This window comes from Mustela putorius, unplaced genomic scaffold (genome assembly GCF_011764305.1).
Source record: "Mustela putorius furo isolate JIRA1106 unplaced genomic scaffold, ASM1176430v1.1 tig00001063_pilon_pilon_pilon, whole genome shotgun sequence".
In the NCBI taxonomy this organism is placed as follows: Eukaryota; Metazoa; Chordata; class Mammalia; order Carnivora; family Mustelidae; genus Mustela; species Mustela putorius.
Genome location: NW_025421556.1, coordinates 3465319 through 3490754, shown reverse-complemented (window position 1 = coordinate 3490754; position 25436 = coordinate 3465319). Strand labels below are relative to the sequence as shown.

The 25436-nt window shown below is 41.1% G+C and overlaps 1 pseudogene; it reads left to right on the top strand.

The window, feature by feature from the left end:
- Window positions 1-13771: 13771 nt before the first annotated feature.
- On the top strand, window positions 13772-14024 carry LOC123393890 (annotated as a pseudogene).
- Window positions 14025-25436: the final 11412 nt, after the last annotated feature.

The following is a 25436-nucleotide window of genomic DNA, read 5'->3' as shown; positions in this document are numbered from 1 at the left end:
CCAAAAATATCAAAGACTATCTAGGCAGGGTGCACCCTGGGGAGTTTTGAAGCAATCAGGATTCACTGCCAAAAAGAAAAGAAAAAAAAAAAAGAAAAAAGGAAAAACCAAAAACCCTAGCCAAAATGAGCTCTAAGAGTAATATTTATAAAGTACAAAAACAAACACAAACAAACAAACAAAAAGACTGACAAAAGAAAAAGAAAAAATAAATTAAAAGGTTAGGTGATGGGAAGGTTGTTATAATCCCTCAATATGGGCGAGAAAGGGTTATTTCAGTTCTTCCTCATGTATCTTGTTATCTTTGTTAGAGAACTCAGCTTTCCAGAGATAAAGAGAAATTAAAACTGGTATATATATATATATATATATATATATATACACACTCACATATATATATATAAAATATTGAATAGGGAAAAAAGGACTACATTAAAGCTTATTTCTATATATATAAAAACAAGGGAAAGACAAAAAACGTATGTATGAAAAAGTTCAAGTTAAAAAGTTACTATGGAATATGTTGTTTTAAACATCTAATTGAGATGATAAGTGAGAAAAAAAAGAATCATGAGAAGGAATTTAAAAGAGAGAGAGAAGAGTTTTATCTAAGAAATATATAGGCTGTGAGGAAATACCAGGAGCTTTCTGTTTTCCCCCTGGTGTTGGGGTTTTGCAGTATTATAGGGACCCTGTGGTTGTTGTCCACTTGTTCTTTCAGTTTGTCTTCTAGAAGAGGGGCCTGGCTCATTGTTTTTCAGTCTGTCCTGCTTGGACGAAGTTGCCATGCCCTGTATCAAAGGGCTGGGCTCTGTGGAAACCGGTTTTTCTGGCTTTAGTTCTCTGGAGGCTTTTGTTCTCTGGTGGCTTTTTGGAGGGTCAGAGCAAAATAAACTGTCTGCACCCTGACCTCTGCCTCAGAGAGAAGCCAAAGACTGCTTTTCTCTGATTCCTCCAGAGCACAGTCTCCCTGATGCAAGCTCCATTGAATACCACAGCCTCCCACAGGCGGTGTATGCCCCTAGTGACTCTCTCAGTGGTTGAACTAGACCCCTGCTTGTCTCTGCACCCCCTGTGCCACCAAAACCACGAGCAGTACCCATCCAGGCAAGCCTGGCCTCAGGGTCTGCTATTCCCAGGACCACTGACTCATGCTGGGTCCTCTCAGATGCTAACGGGCTGCAGCTGCAGCCATTCCTGGGGCCATGGGCTTAGGTCCATTCCTGTGACCACCTGGTCCCAGCAATTGTCCCTTAAGTCTCTTTGTTCTGTTTGAGTGCTGTTATCAGTCCCTTCCCACCTCGCATCTGCTGGTTTCCAAGCTATCCCCAAGCACAGATGTACAGCCTTTTCCTTTGGGATATTACTTTCCAATGGCTTGCTTCTGGTGGCTCCCTCCCCTTCTTTTTATCATCCCATATCTTCCTGCTCAATCCTAACTTCGTTTTTTTTTTTGTTTTGTTTTGTTTTGTTTTACTTGACAGAGACAGAGAGATCACAAGTAGGCAGAGAGGCAGGCAGAGAGAGAGAGGAGGAAGCAGGCTCCCTGCTGAGCAGAGAGCCCGATGCAGGGCTCGATCCCAGGACCCTGAGATCATGACCTGAGCCGAAGGCAGAGGCTTTAACTCACTGAGCCACCCAGGTGCCCCCTAACTCCGTTTTTTGTACCTCTCAACTGATGATTCTCTGCCTCCATAGAGATCCAGAAGTGTATAATCTTACATCTCAGACTGGTTTCATGGATGTTCAGAGTGCTCTGGTAGATATCCAGCTCAATTCAGGAGACCAGTTGAAATAGAGTCATGTACTCCCCTGCTATCTTGCCCCCTTCCCCCACTTTCATTCATTTTGAATTTGTTTTTGTTTATGGTGTAAGAAAGTGGCCCAGCATGTTACTGTCCAGTGTTCTCTATAGCATTTGTGGAAGATACTGTCTTTTTCCCATTGGATATTATTTCCTGCTTTGTTGAAGATTGGTTGGCCATAGAGTTGAGGGTCTCTCTATTCCACTCCATTGATCTGTGTGTCTCTTTCCGTGCCAGTACCCATATAGTCTTGATAATTACAACTTTATAATACAGCTTGAAGTCCAGAATCGTGATGCCTTCAGCTTCGGTTTCCTTTTTCAAAATTACTGTGGCTATTTGGGGTCTTTTCTTGTTCCATATGAATTTCAGAATTGTTTGTTCCAGTTCTATGAAAAATGCTGGTGTTATTGCATTTCTAACAGGAGGCATGAGGTGATATGTCATGATTTTGATTTGCATTTCCCTGGTGATTGATGATTGGTGATGTTAAGCATCTTTTCATATACTTTTTGGCTATCTGTAGATCTTCTTTAGGAAGAAATGTCTGTTCAGGTCCATTCTGCCTTTTTTTTTTTTTTTTAATTTTATTTATTTATTTGACAGAGAGATCACAAGCAGGCAGAGAGGCAGGCAGAGAGAGAGAAGGAAGCAGGCTCCCCACTGAGCGGAGAGCCCGATGTGGGGCTCGATCCCAGGACCCTGAGATCATGACCTGAGCCAAAGGCAGAGGCTTTAACCCACTGAGCCACCCAGGTGCCCCTCCATTCTGCTTTTTAAAACCAGATTATTTATTTTCTTTCTGAGTTGTATTAGTTCTTTATATATTTTCCACATTACCTCCTTATCGGAAATACGATTTGAAAATTTTTCTCCCTTTCAGTAGTTTTCCTTTTCTATTTGTTGATCATTTCCTTTGCTGTGTAAAAGATTGATTTGATACAATCCTGCTTGTTTATTTTTGCTTTTGTTGTCTTTGTTTTTAGAGTCAGATTCAAAAATTCATCACCATGACAAGTCAAGGAGCTTACCACCTACGTCTTCTTCTAGGAGTTTTGTGGTTTCAGGTCTTATGTTCAAGGTTATCTTTTGATCAATTTTGAGTTAATTTTTGTGTATGTCTTAAGATAGGGGTCACGTTATTATTTTCATGTGATTGTGTAGTTTTCCCAACACCACTTATTAAAGAGACTGTCTCTTACATATTGTATATTCTTGGCTCCTCTGTGGTAAATTGATTGACCATATATGCATGGGTTTATTTCTGGGCTCTCCTGTTTCATTGATCTATGTATCTATTTTTATGACAATATAATACCATTTCAATTATTATAGCTTTTTAGTACAATTTGACATCAGGGAGCACAATTCTTCCAGCTTTGTTCTCTTTTAATACTTATTTATTTAGTTGAGAGAGAGAATGGGAGCAGGGCGAGGGCCCTAGGTAGAGAGGAGAGAGAGAATCGCAAGCAGACTTCCTGCTGAGCATGAAGTCCTTTGTGAGGCTTGATCCCATGACCATGAGATCATGACCTGAGTCCAAATCATGAGTTGCACCCTTAACCTACTGAACAACCAAAGCACCCCTCTCTCCATTTTGTTCTTTCTCAAGATTGCCTTGGGTATTCATGGTCTTTTGCAGTTCTATATAAATTTTAGAATTTTTTGTTCTATTTCTGTCAAAAATGCCATTGGAATTTTGATAGAGATTGCATTGAATCTATAGATTGCTTTCAGTGATATGGGTATTTTAACACATACTAATTCTTCCAATCCATGAGCACAGAATATCTGTCCATTTGTTTGTGTCTTCTTCAATTACTTTCATCAGTGTCTTATAGTTTTTGGCATACATGTCTTACACATGTCTTTTACCTTCTTGATTAAATTTATTCCTAGGTATTTTATTCTTTTTGATGCAATTGTAAATGAGTTTGTTTTTTAAATTTCTCTTTCTGATAGTTTATTATTAAAAATGCAACAGATTTTTATGTATTGATTTTGTATCCTGTGATTTTTTCCTGAATCCTTTGATTAGTTCTAACACTTTTTTGGTGGAGTCTTTAGGGTTTTTCTATATATAATATTATATCATCTGCAAATAGTTCCAATTGTGATGCCTGTTTCTTTGTCTTGCCTAATTTACCTGGTGAGGGATTTCAGTATTATGTTGAACAAAAGCGGCAACTGTCTTACTGTCTTATTTCTGATATTAGAGGAAAAGTTGAATGACTTTCCTTTTACCTCATGTTGTTAACCAAAAGGCTCAATAAAAATGCATTCAGTGTCTTGAAAAAAAAAGAAAGAAAGAAATAAAGAAAGAAAGAAAAAAAGAAAAAAGAAAGAAAAAAAAAAAGAGATTCTTGCTGTGTTTATCCATGCTTCTCCCAAGTTTAGTCACTGTCTTTAAACCATTACTTTAAACTCTTTATCAGGTAGATAATTCTCTCCATTTTATTAAAATTTCTTCTGGACATTTTATCTTGTTCTTTGTTTCCTCTTTTTGCTTGACTCTCTGTGTTTGTTTTATGTATTAGATGGAACAGCCATCTGTCCTCGTCTTCAAGGAGTGGCCTCATGTAGGAGATAAACCTTATCATTTACCTTGTTCTAGCTTTTCATTGTCTCTCAAGCTTTCATGATTGTCCAAGCAGCCTATTTGGTTTTTAGTAACACCCAGTAGCTGAAGGTGGGCTAAGATTTGTTGTCAGTGTCCCAAAGAAGGAGATCTGAGGAAGCACCTAGATTCAAGCTGATTAGAAGTCAGATTCTTAAGTAGCAGCTTGTAGAGTATGCAAATATATACATTCCTGTGGGACTTCAAGTGTAAGCCCTGGAAGCTAGTAGACCAGGTAATCTGGAGGTATCCCCTGGGCAACAGTTACAAAAATCAAGGCTCCTGATTTTTTTATTTTTATTTTTATTTTTATTATATGACAAGCATATAATCTCCTTTCTTAGAAACTGGTAAGGTCTAATGTATCCCTAATGTGACAGAGGGGGAGCACAGAAATGGTGTGTCACTTGTCCTGTGTTCCCTGAGAACCCCTCCTTAGGCCTCTAGATATGCTCCAAACCTGAACCCTGTCCCCCAGGCTCCAGAATAAAGTCTCTTTCTTTGAACACCTGGGGTTGTATTTCAGTCTGCTGTCTGTGCAATGTCCTGGAGGGTGGTAGTCTGCCAAAAACTATCTTTCCAATTATTACAGTCCCAGGAAACCCAAGAAGGCAAGCTCCCCTGACCTCCAGGACTGTATCATCAAGGTGCGTCCCTGGCCTGCTGCTGCAAAAATCAGGGCACCAGACATAAGAACCAGGGCTTCAGACATCTATAAAAGCTCCACTGTAGAAGATGCAGAGGGAGAGTGCAAAGATGGAACCCGCTGGTTAGAGGGTAAAGATACCACCCACTGAGGAGAAAGGGAGTTAGTGTTTAAAAAAAAAAAAAAAAAAAAAAAAAAAAAAATTCTGCCAGTTTTAGCAAAGTGGAGCAAAAGCTTGAAAAAGGTGCCTGCCATCTCCTTTATCCCTGGAGAGTATCCCAACAGACCCTGCGTCTCTGGTTAATGCTTTAATAAGATTAGCAAATTAATCCCTTTTGCATAAGGTCCAGGCACTTTTCAAATAGCTGCTTCTGCACTGGGCCTAGGAGTGAGTGAGTCCACACATGAGCCCTTCAAGAGACATCACTCAGGTCACCACAGCCTCTTGGATCTTGACAAAGTGAGTCCTACATTGGTTTTCATGTTTTGGAGGCTCATCTGTCAGGGGCAGGTCTTAAAAATCTGGAGTGCCTGATGTGGGATGTGAAAAGTTCACTCCTCGGGTTGAAGCTCCGGGTTTGTGAGTTTCCTTCTGATTGTGGGTGGCTGTGCTGGGCGTGTGGTTTATGGTGAGATTGTGTCTCAGCCCCTTCATTGTGGCCTTTTTCTTGTTTGTCCTCGCGTAGGAGCTGTTCAGCTAGTTTTCAGAGGAAATTGTTCCAAACGCAGCTGTAGATTCGGTATGTCCACAGTGGGGTTGAGTTCAGGATCTTTCTACATCACAGAGCCAGAAAAATAAGTGATTAACAAATGATGAAGATAGGTCACAAAAAACTCAGAAACAAGTGAGATGGGCTAAATCGGGACAATTTGTGCTTCAGAAGAAATAATGAACATGAAAAACTATAACCTATGAAATAAAAGAGGAAATTATGAATCCATTCAGATATAAATAAGTAAATGGAAGTTTGATTTACAAAAAATAGTACTTCAAAGTACTTCTCCTCAGAACACTAATTGCAAAGGGGAAAAAGGTAAGCTTATAGTGAAAACACCTGGCAGATGTCATCTTTTTAAGTTGCCAAAGAGAGCAAATATCAACAGTGAGACACATTGAAATCCTGTGCCACCTGATGCAAGGCCTTTAGAAGAACTTCTGTGATATTCCTGCAAAAGATGTACGATCTCAATCCAACTGGGAGGAAATATCAGAAAAACCCAAGTCAAGGAAAATTCCAAAGGTGACTGGCCTATAATCTTCCAAAGATTTGAGGTCAGGAAAGCCAAAGGAAAAACTGGAAAACTGTTCTACACTAATGGGAACTTCTCAGGCATGACAAATGCAGCACATGATTCAGAACTGGACCTTTTCGATGAAACTGGCGTGAGGTCTGAGGCTCAGATGGTAGCAATGTATCATACTCGAGTTTCACAAGATGGCGCTTGCTGCAGCGGCTACAGCAGTTACATGATCATACCCTTCTAGGTTTGAGTCTAGAGAAAGAGGACTGTTTTCAGTTGCATCCCCAGTAGCCCAGACATTCAATAAATTATTACCATACTGTGGTCATACTCATTACTCTTCCAATCACTGTGACTAAAAGGAAGAGCTGCTGTAATTTGTCAGGCCCGAGTCACATATTGGAGCACAAGGACACCCGCGGAGCTCTGAATGGACTTCCATAGACCTATGGACCAACAGTGGGGAGGGGAGGATCCCAGTGGAGAAGTAGGAGAAAGAAGAGAAAATGAATGCTGGGTGGGCCAATGTCGACTAATGTTCAAAGTGAGCACTACTACATGGACACGGAAACCTATCAATCTCTTTCAAAACTATTAATTTACTTTCACATGGTGCCATTTGGAAAATCTGTGATTTTCATAGGCTCCTGGTAGTTTGACAATGAGAAATTTCTTCTTATTGTCAGTTACTTACTATCTCGGTCCAATTTGAATCTTAATCCTAGCATATTCTAGAATTAGCAAACTATGCTCTTTGTCTTTCCGGACAGGTTCGGTTGTTTTGTGCATATGATTTTTTCATACCTGTAAGGAATCAGGTCTGATCAGGAATCTAACAAATGGTCTTTCCAACCACTTTAAAAAACAACAACAAAAAAAAACTTCTCTGGCTGAGAAAGTACATCAGTAAATCACTTTAACAAGTATCTGTGTCTTAATTTCTGATTATATTTGAGTTAATATACTCTCTAAAACTGTTTCAAGTCTTTCCATACACTTCTTAAGACCCACATTGATAGAGGGGTAGGTTTTATTTGCCTATGAATGCTAAATACAAAATATAAACGATTTCCCTGCAGTCCTGGGCCTTAGCCTCTCCACTGCCAAATATTGTCAAGATTTTATACACACTAATGCAATAATGTCATACCAGATTTCCCCATCCTGAATTCCTGATGAGTAAATAAATGAGACTCAGATTTTTTTAATTCAATGAAGAAGATTCCATTACGGTGAGATTATGTCTTAAAAGTGGAACTGATGTCATCAAAGCAATTTCCCTATTTTTCTTTTCTATTTGTTGTTACAAAAATATCATATTGAGGTCTCTTTAAAGTTCAGAAGGTAAATTTGATATTTAATAAAGTTATAGCTATGATGATGTCAAGATTTAGAATAGCTGTATTAAAGGACCAGTTTCTACAGCTTTCAGAAACCCTATTTGCTCTGCCCACATCAGATAGTATGTGTCATTTTCTATCTTTCCAGCTCTGATATTTGCAATGATCTTAGTCATAATTAATTACTAAAATAGGTTGGTAATTATTTAGTGATGTTTCAAATCCTTAGATTGAACTGATTGTCCAATATTTCTTTAATAATTTGCACATACATCATTAAATCTTCTCTATAACATTTTGCCTTCTCTGAAACAGCAAACTTGAAAATCTTTAATTTAGTTTCTCCAAACAAGTTTCCATGGTTTGTTGGGAGGTGGACCATTGGGTAGAATTGATGGATTACCTATGTATATTTCAGCACTAATTACTGGTAATCATTTACAGATTCCCCCCCTCCCCGCCCCCCTGTGGCCTTACCCAAGCTTCTACCTTCATTACCTATAGATAGTTTTACCCAGGGAAAATCAGAAATCAGAGAATGTGAAAGCTGGAAGCAGCTTTAGAGATCATGTGAGATACTTCATGATTACTGGTTTAGATTCTTAATGAGAATTGAAAGGAACATGAGCACACTCCCCGAGAGCACGCACATTAAAAAATATATGCAGAACTTCTTAGATCCCAGAAAAAGAATCTGGGTGTTTTAGGCCTGTAAGATTATTGAGATGAAGTGGCTACCTCAAGACCACAGATCAAGTTGATGGAGTTGGGGCTCAAACCTAAAGTCAGGAAGTCCTGGCTACCTGGGATTATTACCTAAGACCCTGCTCCTATACATGCCCCCCTGCCATGGGGGCCTTCAAAGGAAGATACTGTCTATGGACCAAAGAATCACAAAGTTATTCCCTTTCAAATATCCTGCTCCATGTAGCGTTGATTCCCAGCACATCAATGTCTTTGTTGATTGGATTCCAGGATCATTTGTTGTTTAGAATAACCAGCAATTCATTGTTAATACAGTACACATTGATTGCAAAGAGAAAAGGCAAATCTTACCAAAGATAGGGATTTTATGAAGTCGATGGAGGTGATGTCAGAAAACCACTTACAATCACACAAGCTAAGACTTTGATAAGTGAGGCCCTGCTGGAGTTAGACTTATTGACAGCTGAGAGGAGAGAAGGACATGGAGACTGTGTAGCTAAGAAAATTTGGATATGAACATGTGGAGGAGACTCCCCTGAGGAAACCAATGAAGCCCTGACACATTTTATTAAGAAATCCTCTTTATGGTCATTTAAAGATCAAATGAAATATGGTACATGCTGAAGTACAGTTCTGATGGAAAGTTACACCCAAATCTGCAGGTTTTAATTTCTTGAATCCTATGAAAACTTCTTTTCACTTACTGTACAATTTTTTTCTCTGTTTTAAGTGAGCTCCTTTTAGATTGCTGTTTTTTTCTTTTGCCCATTATTCTTAGATAATGAGTGTGTCCTTTACTTCATTCTAACTTCAAGAAGCAGAAACTTCTTTTATGTGTTGATCTTTAATTTCATTCTTCTGATCCCTCTCGAAAAACAAAGTTACTTGAGGACTGTCATTTTGCAAGTCTCCCTCTAGGATTTTTTCAACAAGGTTCATAGATACAGAGTGTCAATAACGACCTCTGGGCAATAAAATTGTTGTGCTACAAATTGAGTAAATTTTGATTAACTGGGAAGAACTTTTCTGAAACTCCATGTGCAGTGTAACTCAATATTGTTTTGAAAAATGAGAATGTCATTGAAACCAAAGGGCATAGACATGAAATAGATGAATTCTGGGTTATTTATTGAATGCCTCTCATAGATGGAATTTTATAAAGTCTTATGTGGTTTGAATAATTTGTAACTATACATGCTTCTGTGCCCAGACGTTTTAATCATTAATGATGTTGCAGTGTAAAACACCCCCCAAGACATTTTTACTCTTTTTGGTAATCTAAGAATGAATTATAAAATTAACCTTTATAATTAGATTATTTTGGCTTATTCAGAGGAATGGAATTACTGTTAATTTAGACAGCTGATCAGTTTCTTACTAGGACTTTACAATGGCAGTCAAATTCAAGGACTCTTATTTAGGCACCTTTTCTGCTTAGCTGTCCAACATCTATGTAGTCTTTGCCCCAATATTTTTAAAGCTGAATAACAATGGGAACATAGGGCTAATGATAGGGTGACCATATAATTCATCATTTGAACTAGGGCAATTTTGAGGGGGACACTTTTAATAAGTGCACTGGGACAACAGCTGTAAACAAAGATTATCCCAGTACACAAGACATGTGCCCACCATACCTACTAAGGGCCTGTTTGTTCTTGTTGCTCGGAAACCAGGGACTCGTGACTCATTATTTACAAACCTCTCCAACCAAGATCCAGGTTCTGACTTATCAGAACACACTTATCCCGGAGGCAGCTTCCCCAGGCGCCCACTGTACCCAGGAGAAGGCAAGCTCTGCTGTAGATAGATGGTCAGACCAGGTCTAGCCCTCAGGATCCTCACCTCTACTTACTTCCTTGTCTTGATGGTTGAATTTTCCTTAATAGATTAAGGCTGAAATGAGATTCCAAGGATGAAAATGGAGTAAATTCCATCTAAGCACCGAACACTGAGCCGTGCTCTGTGTGTGTGTGTGTGTGTGTCTGTTTGTGTGTGAGAGACAGAGAGAGAGAGATGATAATGAAGAAATGGGGGACTGAAATGTAATATTGTCATGAGTTCTGTCCTCTTCCTGACTAATGATGTGATCTTTAATCTCCTTGAGCCCCAATTTCTCCATATATAAAATGAAAATGATACTAATCTTTACTTAGAGTGGTTTGTCTACTATCCTTCACATCTAGTCTCCCTTTCTTCCTTTTAGTAATAGAATTTGTCAAATTTTGATTGGGCACATACTCTCCAAACCAGCTTTTACATCCACCAGCTTTTCTTGTAGCTCTGGTGAAGGGGATGCATCTTCACAAGGAAGATCACATCTTCACAAGGAAGCTGTGGCCCTTCCTTCCCTCTTCCTCCCTTTATTCTGGTGAGGAAAGGGCAATAGCCAGAGTGAGTAACCTAGACCCAGAGGTGACACCTTCAATCTGGTGAAGACATTCACTTCTATACTAACACATGAAAGAAAAATCAGTGTTGACCTCACTTAAGACTGTACTTGGGGGCCATAACTCATGCGTAGTGGCTTTGAAAGCTCAATAGAGCTTGAGTCAAAAGGTGAGTGTAGTCCTGCTCTATTTCTTGGGTGCCCTTGAGCATCTCTAAATGTCATTTTTCTCATCTTGAAATATAAATAAAAATAATACCTGAGAGATAGGCGATATTAAATAATGAATACATATACCATATCGTTACTACGTTTCTTTCTGAACAAGGGCTCATGTCCATGCATTTATTCATTCATTTGCAAAGATTTAAGGATCCAGGAACTATCCAAGACATGGGGTTATCTAGCATTGCGTAAGGCAGTGAAAGTTTCCAAGCCTTCTGTGGACAGAGGGTGAATAGACCAACAAGATGAGTGTTACAATGATCATAAAACAAGATGATGTTCTGTAGATTGAGTAGGAGAGCATTATGAGACATGGTCAGAAAAGGAATCTGACATTTCTGTTGAGACTGACTAACAGAAGGAGCCAGTTCATGAAGATTTGTGGGAAGAAGATTCTAAACAGAGAGAACACCTAGGGCAAATAACCTATGGTAAGAAGATCAAAGCTTATTCAAAGATGAGAAAGAAAGCCAGTGTGGCTGGAGCAGAGTGAGTAAGTGATGGATAGTAAGAAATCAAATCAGAGGTAGGAGAAGCCAGATCAATTGCCTGTATAGTTCAAAGAATTAATTCCAAGCATGATGAGAAGTCATTAGATGGTTTTCCATAGGAAAGATACAACCGAAGTGCTTCCATTCAGACTTCCTCAGAGGCCAATACTGTAAGTAAGTGCAGGCAGCACTTGTGAAAACACAACCTATTATAAGTCAAGCAGCTTCTTAAAAGAGGGAGAAAGTTCTAACTACCAGTTATCTGAGAAAAAACAAAGGTGTTACCAGGACAATGTTTATACCCAAGGCAGGCACCACTGCTGAGTCCCTTATTGTCATTATTTAAAGAGGTTAGTAGCTTAGAATTTTATGTCAGAAATGCCTGGCTTTGAATCCCAGTTTCTCTAACACCAGGTGTCTGACATTAGATAAGTCACTCCACCTCTTGGAATTTCATTCATTTTCATATGTAAAATATGAAAAATAACATTCATTTCAGCAATCTTATTGTAGGGCTTCCATGAGATATTACATGTGAAATAACTGATTGTAAGTACTCAATTAAAAAAATGGTGCATATATTTAGTTTTTATGTAGTCCTAGAATTCATTGAGAAATCACTAGGCCAGTCCAGTCCATTGCTCCATAGAGGTACTGAGGTGAAGACTAAAGGCTTTGAGACTCTTCCTTGAGTCCCACAAAGCCCTGTTAAAATCCTCTTGTGTTTCCCTGGAGCCTATCTTCTCTCAGCGCCCACACTGACTGCCCCACCTCTGATACTCTCTGCCGTACTATTACTCTCAGTGAGCTTTTGTCTTACGAAATTCCACATAGGTATGTCTTGTTTGAACATTCGATAAAAAATAGAAGCTCCTTGAAAGAAGTGACAACTTCTCATCATTCACCTGTCTTTTCCAAAGTGCTTTCACGTACAGAAGGTGCTTAAATAATGTATGTTTGATGAATGAAAGAATGAACAAAGAGACGAATAAGAGCATTCATGTGATTACCCTACCCTCCCTCAATTTCCTTCTACTGATATCTTCTCTTTGTCCTGGAATCCATTGTCCACCTTCTACATTCTGCCCCAGGAAGCCAAATCAATGTGTCCCTTTGATATCTGACTTCTGAAAGGTTTGGCCAATGAGATGCAGTGGCAGGAGACTGGAAGATGGGCAAGAGAGTGAGGTCTGGACTAGGAGGTTCTCTTTATATAGCTACTTTTTCTGCGTTTCTAGAACTGTTCCATCTAAGGCCCAGATATGGTGACTCCCTGCTGTTGCTCGCCCTGGGAATTTCCATACTAGTTCTCCAAACGCTACCCTCATCATTGTAAGTAATCCATTTTAAAAACGACCCTCAAAGTACCCACGTTGGATCTGCCATTTCCTCACCAAGGACACTAATAGATCTCAAATATATGAACTTGGCTAGATCTAAGTCTATCCTATTCCAGATTAAGACTTGGCCTCTATTTGTTCTAGAAGAGAAGATTCTACCATTCCCATTGGTAAACTTCCATTGTTTCACAACCACACCAAATTGCTCTGAGCCTGCTGTAACTTGGGCAAACAAATTAATGAAACTGTCCATTGTCTTGAAGAACTAAGCAAACTGTTCATAGGAATTATAGCACTTACCAGACATGAACCATTGCTGACAGTTAAATGTTTTTAAGAAGAGTAAAAGAAAATGTCACTTCATGGAAGAAACTAAAAATACTTTTTGAAAGTGTATATTGTGCATGAGTTTTTTTTCCTACTCTTAGTTGCCAGGCTGTGGGTGTTGAAAACTCTTTGGAAGATTTGGTCTGTCATGTTTAGATGGTAGGTGGCAAAAGAAATTCTTTTAAAAAATTTCAAGATGTTCATTCCATTGTCTCTTGTTTAAGTGTGAATAATAGAATGTTGAATCCAAAAATAATTTGTGCTGGTGCAGTGAAGGCCACTTGGCAGCTCCCAAGGAGGACAGGTTACCAGTGGAATGGTGTCTCCAAAATACCCCTTCCTGGCTCTCAGACCGCCACCTAGATCACTCCTGCAACTGATTCTCATGAACACCGAGCATTCTCTGTCAAATACAAGCTTAGAAATGAAGAGGTAGTTTCAATAAATTGGAATTTTTATAGGAAAAAGCAGTACAATATTTTTCATTTGCCACACTGACATGTCCAAAGAAGAAAACTTTACTAATACAGATAAATGAGATAGTAAAATGAGGATTTGTGCCCAGCTATAGCTACTCCTGTCTCGAGAGACAGACGACAGCTGGGCTGGTGGTGAGTGGCCCACAACATTTGCTCGTAGTTGAGATGAGTTTGCTCCTCGATCCCAAACCTTTCCTCAGGGATTCATGGGAAAGCCATGAAATGGTGAAATTCAAGTGAGGAATGGAGTACAAAGCTACCTGGTATCTGTAGCTATAAGAACATGCAGGTGGCAAACACAGAAGAGTACACAGATGAAGCATTGTCTGGACATTTGGGTGAAGTTTTAATAAGATGTAATAATGTCCTTTGTATCAGGGATGTTGAAGAAGAGGAAGAAGATGGACATCTTTTGTGAGGAATTTTTAAATATATATTTCCAGACAATAAGAATGTTTTTTTTTTATTCCTGAAAAAGAAGAGAAGGGGGGGGGGGGGGGGGAGGAGGAGGAGGAAAAATAAAAAGGAGAAGAATGTAGCAAAAGGAAGAGATTGAAAGGCTTCTAATTGGTTGATCTTGTTCCACTGATACCACTAAACATCTGTCTTCAGTTCCCTGATTTCACAACATGGAGTTTCTTGGACACTCCCATGGAACATCTAGATATTCTGTGTAGTGAACAGCCCTTCACACTTTGCATACCACTCACACCTTCCCAGCCCCTGGCAGGATGGTATTCACTGGTCTGTGACTTTGTTGAAGTTAAAGACCTCAACAAAATGACCTTTTCCCAAGGCAAGCACAGCTTGCAGACCACAAACTCTCTTTGGTATTCATCATTCTGAGAATCACCTGCCCAGAGTTTCTCTCCCCAGAAGGGAAGAGAGAGACCTTGTGCTTGGTCAGGTGGATCAAGTGCGTGCAGAGTGTCTGCCTAGAAAGTAAGCAACATCTATAATTTGGCCATGAATCTCCCTACTGTTTCCAGTTTTCAAACCAATTATTTTTCTGATTTATGGATTCAACAAAAGTTATGGGTATTGGATATACATCCTTGAACCAATCAAACAAATGTAACTCTCTCATTCTAGAGAAGGCAGTTAAGTAATAAACTAAAAAATGAATGAAACAACTACAGAAGTCCAATCCGCTTCCTGTATCCTGGTTTCAAAGAAAACCATGGAAATGAAGGTTCTTTATGAAAATTGAAGCCACGCCTTGGGCCACACCACTATTACAATCCCTAGCCACTAGATACATACACACCCTATCCCAGAGAGACACTGAAGTTAGACCTGCGAAAGATGTTGGAGTTGCAGATGCATTTGGGGCTTGAAAGTTAATACAAAATTAAGGCTGGTAAGAGTCTCTGACCTTTAGATAAGACTCAGTCCTCTTGGATGTGTAGAATCCCACCTGGTTTCCAGAGATTCCTGGAAAGCAGTGTTTGCTTATACCCATAGTAGCATATTCCAGGTGTGATGCCTGTTAGTGACACCATGCTTGTCATTGGGTCTAAACCAAACTTAATTTACCTTGTACTATTCTCAGGTTAGCAGCGCACAATTCTTTAAAAATTCCTCCCTGCTTAGTTTCATGTTTCTATTCCTATTATGGGAAATATAAGATTTTGGAAAATGAATATTACTTGGAGAAACCATGTGTTAGTTGTCAGCTTATCATCCCTTGGAGAGATCCTGGCTGAAAGTGAATCTAAGATGGAGGAAAACAAAGTGTGAATGTGGAAAGAGGAACAGATATCTGATCACAAAGGTATTATTTTTATGATTGTTACTGCTGTTGCTGTCACTGTGGATACATGGGTAGAAGTTCAATTTGAAATGGCATCTGAGAGTTCTGTGTTCCAAGTGCTGCCCACTGCTGGTGCACATCTGAGCCACCTGTAGAGTTTAGGACAGAACATATATTAAGGGCTTTCCCTGGGATCTTCACACTTGATCTTAGCCAAAAGGCCGAGAAGCGATTCCCTGGGATCTTCAGATTAGTAAGTCTGAAGTAAGGTCCGGGAATCTTGAATTCAAAGAGATTCTCCAGGTGATTCTAAAGTAAAGCTAGTGCCAAGAACCACTGATCTTGGCTGATTTTATCCTCCAATAGAGAAGTACATCCGTGGTTCCTGTGGAAGCACTGGTGCCCCAGAGTTCCCAAGCCCATTCATTTTGTTAGTGGGCAAGTCCACATACAAATTACATGCAATCATTATAATGCCAAACTTGGTCCTTTTGTACTTCCCCACTTTGATACTAACTTGTGCCCAGAAACAACCCAAGACCAGTTTTCTCCCTCCTTTTCTGTTAGCCATTTGTGCGTGTGCGTGTGTGTGTGTGTGTGTGTGTGTAACTAGAGAGAAGGAAGAGAGGGAGCTCCTCAGCAGTTTCCTTGTTCTTCATATGGCAGTTTCTGGACTCTTCTGTGCTTCACCCAGAAGGATAAAGAGTGTTTTAAATATGATTCCCTAGAAGCTATGTTTGTTGGATTGCGACTATAAGATAAGTTACTCGGGTCATATTCCTAGTGACATACGCACCTCGGAATGGTCTATCCTCTCTAATTCTTTCTTCCCTCCAGCTTCCTGAACCACCCTGATCCTCCTTGAAGAGCAGCATCAATATTTACATGTTCTCTGAAGACACACTTCTGATTAGATTCACCATGCCATGGGAAGGGCTGTACATGTCCTGCAGCAGAACAGTATTCAGTGGATGTGTAAAAGGTCAGGCAAGTGGAAGGGAAGCACGAAAATGTCACACTTAAATGAAGGATACATTATGTTCATCAGAGGTATTTATACTTGAAGGAAAATAAAACTATGGTTGCATGTGAATACAGAACCTTAGTGTAACCTAATCAATGTATTTACACTGTAAAGCCAGAATCCAATAACACATTATAAAATATCTACACATTGTGGAGGGGCAGAGTTATCAAACCAGGTCTATAAATTCTCACCGACAGACACATACTGAGCTTTTACCTGGTAACTGTATTAAAACAGTAAAGCTTATTAAGCATTGCTTTTTAACTAAGTAACAACACTCCAAAGATATACTGTGAGAAGACAAAGATGTGAGTGAGTAGAAGAGTGGCATTATGGAAACAAACGCATAGATTGATTGAAAGCGAACTTAGACTGGATTTTACATCAAACAGCAGGATGGTCCTGTGGACTTTAGCCAGATATCTTTAAAGGAAAAGTGAAACCTCCCCCTGGTGTGTATACATGTGTGAGAGCATGCACATGTGTGCAGATACACAATAATTTTAGATTAAGAATGAAGTATTTCTGGGCACATGGCTGTTAATCAAAATATGTAAAAAATTTAAAACCCCCAATTCCTGTTAAGGCCTTTTGCAGAAAAGAGAAGAAAGATGTCTGAGGAGGCAAGACAGGGCTGCTATACATTTGCCATAGATTGAATGGCGTGTCCCCACAAAATTTATGTTGAAATCTAATTTCTGGTGGGATGATATTTGTAGGTGGAGCCTTTCGGAAGTGCTGAGGTCATGAGGTTGGGGCCCTGATGAATGGGATTAGTATCCTTATGAGAAAGACCCTCAGAACGAACTCTCCGCTTCTACCTGGTGAGGACACACCAGGAAAATGGCAGTCTATGAACCAGGAAATGGGCTCTCAGCAGACACAGAACCTGCCAGCACCCTGATCTTGGACTTCCTAGCCTCCAGAAGAGTAAAAAATAAATTTCTGTTGTTTACAAGCCACCCACTCTAAGGAATCCTATTATAGCATCCAAAATGGACTAAAATAACCTTCTTGGTTTTCAAATACAGCTCCTTAGCTAGAACCCTCAGGTAAGGTAAAAATCCATGGGTGGATGGTTAGCGTTGGCTACTTATAGAACAATGTAAGTCTACAGTGGTGGTTCAACATGAGACAATATGATCATGGAATAGCTAAATACAATCTGTTACATTTTTCCAAAAGCAGCAAAAAATGGGAGCATCTGTCACACTGTCTGTTATTAATACATGATGTACATCGAGGCGTGTAGGTACATACGAAGGAACAGGGACGTGTCAACATAAGGCAGAGAAACAGATGGTATGCTCCTTTAAACATGTTTTCTTGTCAACTTTGGTAGAACAAATGCTCCTGCTATGCTTTAATTCGTAAAGTATATATTTATTTTTAAAGTGAGAATGTCTACCACATAAAGAAAAAAATTTAATAGTTCAATGTTTCTTAAAAATGATTTATCTCTTGTGCAGTACTTTCTGAGCCAAGTAACCAATTTTATTTAAAAATTGAAAAATGACAGAGCATTATTTTTAGAGCAATTTTTCTACTCAGGCCCTGTAACCTCTAAAGGACTCAGGCCTATGATGACATGCACAGAAAGCAACAAAATTGTCAACATCTATATTTATTTCTTGACGAGAGCTATCTAATCAGAGATTAGATGATGCCTTTGTGACCACAGTTCTCAAATGGATGTGATTATTCTATCTTACTACTTTTAGAAATATGATTTATAGCTCCCTTCTGCTTATTTTTCACTGAGTATGTCTATTATGTTTCCTTTTAAAGGTTGTATTAAAAAAAAGAAAACATTTGACTTAATGTAAAAGCAGAAAAAGAAATTGGCAACCTGGCAGAAACAATTTGAGGTAAAAAATCTATTCAGGGAACATGAATTTTAGATATATGACTGCTGTTTCTCCCAGGCCTGGATATGCTTTCTTCGGCTCTAGGGCCTGTGGCCTCCATCTTAGTGATGTCCCGAGAGAGGCCTGGCTATAGGGATCTAAAGCTTGGAGCAGGGGGAGTGGCCTCCTGGGCTTTGGTAATATTCCCTGGTGCCTTCTGATGTCCCATGTCTATCATGATAGCTGGACCTGAGAATGATTCAGCACTTGGCAGGCTCCTCCCCCGGGGGGGGCTGTTTAGTTTTGTATCCACTTCTCAACATGTAAGGGGAAACTTCTCTCGGATCCATTTAAACACTTGCTCAAAAACATCCATTGATGTGTCATTGCTGCCAAGGGTCCTCTCCAGTTCCCATGCTATTTTCCTCTCTGTCCGTATCACCTATGGCTCCTGAAGAGTGCTATGCATTTTACTGAATGAAAATCTGTCACATTTTCTCTTCCTAACATCATGTCTTCTCCCACGTGGTCCCCTCTGCCAGGAATGAACCACCCATCACAGCCAAGATCCCAGCTGGTCTCCCATTCCAGCTTAGCCACCACCTTCTCTACAAACCGCCCCCCCACCCCGATTCTTTCAAACAGAAAACACCTCTCAACAATCAGATGAAAGGCTTCTTATTACCATCTTCAATGGCCACTGCATCGGTTATCTGTATACACAATGGTCTTCTCCCTCAAGGAGAAGCGTCTTGAGGGCAGTTACCATCTTGATGGCTCTCTCATGTCTCCCATGACTGAGCACAAGTCTGGCACAGAGAAAGTGCTCCAGACTAGTTGGCCCAATTCATGGTTCAGTAAGGCTCTTGTTCCTAGTTTGGGGAAGTTGAGAGTGGTGAGTTCTAGCCCCGAGGGTGCTAAGAGGCAAGGACAGCTCTTGGGTGAGTTCACTGTCCATACCATAACACACTCACCTCTGGGAGGAACCACAGTGTCAGCAGCCACAAAACCTTAATATCATCACAAACACGTTCCTGTTACATTCTTACAAGAGGCCTATCTTCCCTGAAGTCAGCTGTTCTCTGCACCTGGGCGACGGGCATGGTCTCCTGGCCCTCCTGCTCCGGCTCTGCTAGTATGGTGGAGGGCCAGCACAGCTTAAAGCAAACGCAGCAGCAACAGCAGCAGCAGCCAACTTCCCTGACTGGGACCCTTCCAAACAAGAAACAGAGTTCATTTTTGGCCAATCAGTGGGTCAGCACACAGTTCTGCTGTTTCATCCTTCAGGACGATCTCCTGAATCTATATCCCTCCAGCTCATGTTTTGATCTGGGGTGCCACTGTTCCTCCTTGTCAGACCCACCCCACTACACAACCCTTTGTCAAAATTATAGTCTCTGGCAATTGAAACTCTTCAATCGTTTTCTAAGCAGCAATTTTCCTCTGAGCTGTGAAAAAAACATGAAGATACACTTGTCAGAAAAGGAAAAAGACAACCAATTGAAATTTACTTACAAAGGAAATAATGCATTTTTTACTTTTTTTATATTCACCTCCCTCATTAATAGTCATATAATTATATGACTATGATGTGAATTCATATAATTCATATAATAGTCCTATCATAATTTAAAAAGCAAGGAACTACCCCACACCTGATATCTTCTCAGCACTTGGGATATGCACTGGAGAGCATGAAGAGACAACTATCCCTGTACGCTTGGCAAGGCACTGGGGAGACGGACGATAAGCAATAAACTTAGTAAATGAGTTTATTATAACATTTGCTATGGACAAAAGAACAGAGCAAGAATTCAAGGCCTTGGAGTTCTGCGAGAGAGTGTGCAGGCGCTGGAGGCTCAGATCTCATTTGATCAGACTTGGTGGAGGGGAAGAGTAAGCCCAGTGGGAAGTAGGGAGGAGTGCTCAGAGTCAGGCAGAGGGAATGGAGAATCCTCAGGCAGGAGTGCTTGGGGACGGCAGCAGAAGTCCAGGGGGCTGGAGCACAGTGAGAGGAAAGGAGCAGGAGGTTTGTGCCGGAGAATGGCTAAATGGCCTTCTAGGCTGTTGTCAAGTCTTCAGATTTCTTTTCTTTTCTTTCTTTCTTTCTTTCTTTCTTTCTTTTTCTTTCTTTTTTTCAGTCAAAGGAGAAAACATTTTCCTTTACTGCTTTACTGTAAGAGAAGAGAGGGAATGTTTTGAGGTGCCCTGCCCTGACTGCAGACATGACAGCGGTCTTCACCCACTTGACACACAGTCATGTAGAACAGTCAGTCCCAGGAACACAGCACTCGAGCCAAACACACTAGTATTCTGGAGCAGCGGCTCCAGGCAGACCCCAGAAGGAAGAACAAACATCAGTGGAGGTGAGGAGAGGTTTGAGATTCAACAGAGACATTAAGCACTACTGTGGGTAAGAAGGGTTTCCTATCAGAGAGAGCTGCTCAACAGGAGGCATTACCCAGAACAAGGCACAACCACAAAACGGCTACTTAAGTGCTTAGGAGGAAACCAGGAGGAGATTGCAAAGAGCACCACTGTGAAGAAGACCGTTTATGGCTTCCTATATCTATATGCCGAAAGCTCTGTCTAGGAAATTAAAAAAAAAAAAAAAACAAAACTGGAAAGAAAACCAATTCATGACTGCCCCTCTAGGCACCTCAGAAAGGTACTTGGAGAGAAGTCATGGCTATACCGTATCGTGGTGGAGACAAAGATATTGGCAAGGGGGAAGGCGTAGTCTGTAAATCAGGAAGTTATGGCTGTTTATAGAATTTCATGAAGCCGGCCTGGGGCTGATGTGGAGGAAGGTCATGTGACTGGAGAGCAAAGGACGGGAAAACACACGAAAGCTAACATGACTGGTTTTAGCAGCTAAAAACACTTCCTTGTAATGCAGCATATTATGCTTGATAAACTTACCAGAACTTCGAAGAGAAGGGTGAGGCACTTCTTTTTCCATGTTGCCTGGAAACTGTCATCTTATCCATACTCGATTGGGTGGATTTTTAAAAGAAAAAAAAAAAAAAAGGTGCTCCAAAGCCACTCACGATCTTTCCTCCCTGCAACAAACAACACAGGGCGCTGGGCTGTGTCTCTCATAGCACTGTGGGCAAAACTGCGAAGGGGTGATGTGTGTCCGTGATTCAGAATCCTTCTATCCCTCTTCTTCCCACTTCCTCTGCACACCCTCGACCTCTTATCATTTCACTTGGTGTCCCAGCGAGCTTCCTCCTCAATGCGCGCCTGCTTCTTTCTACCCCATCCCAGGGAGAACCCAGGGAGGTCAACACCACCAAAAGGGGCTAAGAGGTCAAGGGAAATTTAGACTGAAAGGTGGCCATTGTATTCAAGGACAAGGAGGTCATTTGTGACCTGGGCAAGAGAAGTGTTCTTGCGGGGCTGATGAACGAATGAGAGAGAAGGGACTGAAGCCAGTCTGTTCAAGACATCAGACTGTGGAGGGCGCCTGGGTGGCTCAGTGGGTTAAGCCGCTGCCTTCGGCTCAGGTCATGATCTCAGGGTCCTGGGATTGAGGCCCGCATCAGGCTCTCTGCTCAGCAGGGAGCCTGCTTTCTCCTCTGTGCCTGCCTCTGCCTCTCTGCATACTTGTAATCTCTCTCTCTGTGTAATGTGAGACGGTACTTGATTCTGGCCTGGCCTTTGACCTGTTGCTTTGATCTGAGATCCAGCAAAAGAGTGCAGGGAAATGTTTCTGGCTGGCCCTGCACATTGAAGAAGCTTCAATTTCATCATTCAATAGGATTCTGAGCACTGGAGCCATTAAACAAATCTAAGAAATGACAGGTCATCTACATCTAAAGTTACATGATCCAGAAAAGACTCCCTGTACTCTCATACATGCATAACATTTTCTTAATGTCCTCTGAGGTCTGCGACTAATATTATGATAAACCCTTCTAACCATTTCTGAAAGCCATTTCCACATTAACATTATCCAATTGATTTTCATTATCCAGGGAGCTTTTTTTTTCCTTTCTAAAGATCTATTGCATCTGCTCTGCCTTTAATTGTTTTAACAACAAGCATCATCTCCAAGCAAGACATTTGCAGAGGCATAAATGAGTTTGACCTAATCTTCCAACTCCATGTGATATAAACCTATGTGGCAGCATTGTGGCTGCATGGGGACGCACAGACACAGAGCCAGTCTGCCCACAGTACAGTAGAGAGATGCCATTCTGGGTTGTGAGTAACCAGTGGCCAGTACGTTGCTGCACACAATGAAGGGAAGTAGAATACTCTCAGCCACCGAGTAAAGATTCTGTCTCATGTAAACCTGAACAACTGACTAGGCAGAAGCTGAGAATTTTCTGTAAGTGAGTCAAGAATTTGATTATGAAGAAGAGAGTAGGAGCATTCACAACACCTATATAGATAAACAACAGCAGGACTTGACAACATTAAAAGAGATTCCCAGACCCAATCAGGAAGACCAAAAGAGGCGCAGGTCCCTAGTGACAGCGGGCCAAGTGTTCTCAATAATTATGGACACCACATTAGACCTGTATATGCGACCCCGCTAGACAGTGAGTGTAGTGGTTGATGCTAACACTACAGTATGTCCTATATGGTTCTCATTGCCCTGTAGATCCAGCATTCCCAATCCCTTCTGTTAAGAACTTGCTTCATCCATTGTTAGTAATAACAACAATGGTTGGATTGACCATACTCCAGCTTGTTTCAGGCAAGATTCTGTCACTTATATTGAATCTGACTTATTTCTCTCTCTCTCTCTCTCTCTCTCTCTTTTTTCATTTTAAAGATTATTTATTTGTGTGAGAGAGAGCACAAGTGAGGAGAGGGGCAAAGGGAGAGGGTGAAGCAGACTTCCTGCTGAGCAGGGAACCTAAATTGGAACTCAATCCCAGGACCCTGGGATCATGACTGGAGCTGAAGCTTGCCTCTCCCAGTTGATTAATTGATCAAGTCACCCCAGCATCACATAGACTCTTATTTCTTCCTTTCTTTTCTTTCTTTCTTCTTCTTTTTTTTAAAGATTTATTTATTTATTTGACAGACAGAGATCACAAGTAGGCAGAGAGGCAGACAGAGAGAGAGAAGGAAACAGGCTCCCTGCTGAGCAGAGAGCCTGATGCAGGGCTTGATCCCAGGACCCTGGGACCATGACCTGAGCTGAAGGCAGAGGCCTAACCCACTGAGCCACCCAGGTGCCCCCATAGACTCATTTCTAAGAGTGCTGCATATTACAATAGACTTTGATTTCCATTTTTCAAGAGAAGACTGGCTACTAGCATTCAGTGAAGCATTTAGAATTCTTTGCAGAACACCATGCTTTTATACCAACAAATAATCTCAAATTTGGGTCATATTGCTTTATGGATTCAAACATGGCATAGACTAGTAAAGAAGGAAATTGTACTGTATTAAAAGTGGACTGCTCCTTAGTGGGTATCTCAGAATAGGTTTACTCTAATCCTAGACTGATCCTTACTTAATGAAAGAATATTTTCTAATTTTCTTAAAGCATTCTGCCGGTCTGTTACATAAAATGTTCCCAACTATTGGGCTTAGGAAAGTACTTACGCAAATCTTGTGAGTATAAACGGTTGCTTTGGTTTGTCCGTAGGTGAAGGTTGTTGATAATTCTATGGAAATGTAGTCTATCTACAGTCACTTCTGTCAGAGAATCTGAAGCTAGCATGGTTTTGTATGAAGCATGTCAAGCCAGACACAGTGAATTCTCTTAGAAATAACCAGACCTGGAATCTGCTAGAAGCAGTGGGAGGCATCCCAGAGCAGGCTGCATGGGCCACTCAGAAAAGCCTGTTACCAGCCTGCTAGAGGCAGTCTTTCTGCCTCTCTTGGCATCAACCAGGGCTTGCTCTGAAAAGATTTGGCTTCTGTTTTCAACATATGGGGGAAGATGTCCAAAAGAATGGAAAACAAATTGTCCTCATTAGGGTTTTTCCAGAAGCTGACCCTGAGACAAGGTTTCAAGTGCAAGTAGGTTATTTGGAGGCTGCCCCTAGGAAACCCTGGCAGGAAAGTGGGGAGGTGCGATGGAGAAGAAGGAAGCCAGTAGAGGGCAGGGGGAACCGCAGCTCAGCCCTGCCAGGATCTTAGGGGACAGTGTAGAGCACACCTGTCCTTCCACCTTGGGAGGAGGTGGCAAGGCAGCTGAGATGCGGACCCATCAACTCCCCATCTGTCATTGCTTGAAGGCTGCTTCCTCGAACATGAATTCATCAGCTCTTCTGGTTTCCTGGTGCACAGGCTCTAGAGCAAGGAAAAGAAAGTGCTCAGGCAGAGAAAGTGCTCAGGCAGAGAGTGGCAGAAATCAGCAGTCCAGCAGCCTTTGCTGTACACAGCTGGTGAGGGGCAGGGGGGCTGGGTATAGACAAAGACTAGATCTGCACGATGGGTCACCATGTCTTAGTCCATTCAAACAGCTGTACTAAAGTTACCATAAACTGGGTGGCTTAGAAACAACAAACATTTGTTTCTCACAGTCCTGAAGGCTGGAGGTCCAAGATCATGGAGCTGACATGGAGGGGTTCTGGTGAAGGGGCTCCTCCCAGTTCCATACTGCCAACTCTCACTGTGTCCTCACAGAGTGGAAGAGGCTAGGGAGCTCTATGGGTTCTCTTTTATTAAGGCACCAATACTCTTCACGGGGGAGGAGCCCTCTTGGTCACAGCTCCTCATACCATCACACTGGGTCTTAGGATTTCAACGTGAATTTGGGGGAACAGAACACTCAGACCCTAGTTGGCCCCGGGGATACTGCCTCAACTGGAACAGTCTAAGGAGATGGTGCTCCTTCTCCGGCTCCTCCTTCACCGCCCCTCGCCCCCTCCCACAGCTGTTGGTGACTCTCCTTGCACAACAAAAAGAAGGAAAAAAGAATCTTTAAACACAGAGAATTTGATTAGACAGAAGAGAGGTAAATAAGCAACTATTGAGTACTGAGTACATGCAAAACACTGCGTGAAGGGTATGAAAATGAGTAAGACAATATTTTTCTTCTCATAAGGAGTTTGCCATTAACAGGTGAGACAAACACTAAACATAAAAACTCCTCAAGGTACCCAAGAGGTAAGAGACACCACAAATCCTCTAACTGTGGGAAGTAGTGTTGAATGTGAAGAAATCATCAGTGCTTTCTAAAGATTGCAGAGGAAAATGAGAGCATGAGAGAGCAAACAGCTGTCTTTTGGG